The sequence below is a fragment of the Etheostoma cragini genome, unplaced genomic scaffold (genome assembly GCF_013103735.1).
Source record: "Etheostoma cragini isolate CJK2018 unplaced genomic scaffold, CSU_Ecrag_1.0 ScbMSFa_1953, whole genome shotgun sequence".
NCBI lineage: Eukaryota > Metazoa > Chordata > Actinopteri > Perciformes > Percidae > Etheostoma > Etheostoma cragini.
Genome location: NW_023266061.1, coordinates 1 through 2,490, shown reverse-complemented (window position 1 = coordinate 2,490; position 2,490 = coordinate 1). Strand labels below are relative to the sequence as shown.

The window sequence follows — 2,490 nt, the reverse complement described above, 5'->3', positions numbered from 1 at the left end:
ATGATGTAAAAGCGCTTTGAGTAGTCGTTAAGACTAGAAAAGCGCTATATAAATACAGCACATTTACATTTACATTCACTATTGTGACGACTGAGTTTGCCCGTAGCCTCTTGGCCCCCGTGGACAAGCCCCGAACAAACCTTGAATCTTTTTTGGATAAACACACACACACACACACACACTCACACGCACACACGTTCACACACACACACACACACACACACACACACACACACACCCCTGAGTTCCAGGGACCCAAATGGCAAGCCTGCGACCTCAAGGGTAGTAGAAAGATGAGACATCTGTCACATAGTCAGTATGCATTCTTAAGATGTTGACATTATTGTCCTGTTCAGTTTTAATCTCAGGTGGCATCTAAGGCTAAGAAGCATCGTGCCATGAATGGCTGTCCCGGCTGAGGATGTTTGCCGCTACAGGGGTTTGGCCTACTGATGCTGGGAATAGTCCAGCCCCTAGGCAAAAGAGATGGCATGAGATCTATTTTAAGGTACAAGGTTTATTCATTTCTTTTATTACCACACACACACACTTGGGCAAGTTGGAAACCAGAATCAGGTTTAAATCCAGTCCTAATCTAGTCCTCACTAAATTTAAATGATTTCACTGGAATCAGTTGAAGGTGATCATTGAAGGTGTACTTTTCAGGATCACACCGCAGAAGATTGAAGATCTTACCCTCTGATCTTAAAGTACCGGTTAGGGATGAGCGAGTACAGCATTATCTGTATCTGTGCTCGGACTGGGCGGGGCCTAACCCGGGAGTGGACAGGATTTAATCCGGAAGTGGGTCGGGTTGTCTTGAAATGGGCGGGGCTTTAACCAATTCACCTTTCCGATATCATTTTACAACAGGAAACAATTGATAAAATTTTTTTTTACCAAAACACAGACTTGATTTTGTCAGTAAAAAGTGAAAGTAAAATCGGGGGACGGGGGAATTTTCGAGCCCCACCTGCCCCCATCACCCCAACACAAAATGCTTCCCCCTGTTTAGTCTGACTCCGGGGACAGAAAGCAGACCTGTCCCAGATGACCTGAGAGGTCTGGGTGGGTCATAGTGTATTAGCAGATCAGAAATGTATTTTGGCCCTTAACCGTTTAAGGATTTATAAACTAGCAAATGTATTTTTAAATCAATTCTTTGAGGCACAGGAAGCCAGTGTAAAGACTTCAGAGTGCTCTGTCTGGTCCAGGTAGCTTGGTCATCAAACTGTCTGACATCAACTGTCTTTATGCCCAGGTTGAGTAGGGAGATGTAATGCATACTCCTACATTTTATCTTCTTCTAATATTTATCATGAAACGAGGAAGCAATATAGAGCCCTAGTAAACAAAAAAAGTGAGAGAAACAAATCAAGGGACTGAAGAGCAGGAAGAGGGAGAGCCAGAGGAGTTCTGGGGGTTTGGAGGGCATGTGATGAAAGTGAGGGCTCTGACACAGAGAGGGACATTCCAGAGGATGAGGAAGAGGAAAAAGAGGGTGAGGAGGATGAAGAAGAGAGTGAGGAAGAACAAAAACATAAATGGGACAGAGAGAGGAACAGCCAGAGGGTCAGCAAGAGGATCCATGTTGATCAAGTACTGCACCATCAGGTTTGTAAAGAAGAAGGTTCTTACTATTTTCAAAAGCTGTGCAATTACACTTTCATTGTAGGTCTACTGTGTCCTTAAAATGGAGCTTTCTGCTGTCAAATTCTTTTTTTTGTGTCAATACGGCTCTTGAAGTGAACTGTGAACTGAAGTTTATGAACATTTGTCCAAACAGATATAAACCTGCTTTTCAGGTTGTCTTGGCCGAGTGGTTGAGGTGATGGACTAGAAATCCATTGGGGTCTCCCCGCGCGGGTTCAAATCCTGCGACAACGAGACGCTTTCTTTACGAATGGTAGCAAACCAATGACACTTCACAGTTTACTAAATTGCAGATGATTGTTCATGAACCACATTGTGTTATCTCATAGGTACTGGAAGCCACCAGTCTCCATAAATGTATTTCTTAGCATTTATTTTTAACAAGTGTGTTACTTCTCCAATATGATTTATACCATTAGCCGTGCAAGCATATTGCCCAGGTTTGATTTCCACCCACTGCAGTTACATTTACAGGTTTTGAAGCCATATACAACATTCACAATACAAGTTTTACTCAGGTTTATTCTTTTATTCAGTGATATTTCAATTCAGGAGTCATCCCAAAATGATTAATAAAGATAAGGGGTAAGTCTATCTCTGAAAAAAGTAAAACAAATTACAACTTAACATCTTCAGGGGATGTAGCTCAGTGGTAGAGCGCATGCTTTACATGTATGAGGACCTGGCATCTCCAGCAGGTATTATGGTAGAGTCTTTAAAAGAGCTGATGAAGATATTACCTCCTGTGGTAATCTGACGGGTAGGGTTATAGAACGTAGTGGTAGACTAAGACCTCCTGTGACACAAACTAAGCGGTATGCTCTCTCTTTTATCAGA

At 42.5% G+C, this 2,490-nt stretch overlaps 1 non-coding gene across 1 annotated transcript; it reads left to right on the top strand.

Annotated features, from left to right (window-relative positions):
* The first annotated feature begins 1,805 nt into the window (after nucleotides 1–1,805).
* trnas-aga lies at nucleotides 1,806–1,886 on the top strand. Its single transcript has one exon. It is a non-coding gene; the product is annotated as a tRNA-Ser (tRNA).
* Nucleotides 1,887–2,490: the final 604 nt, after the last annotated feature.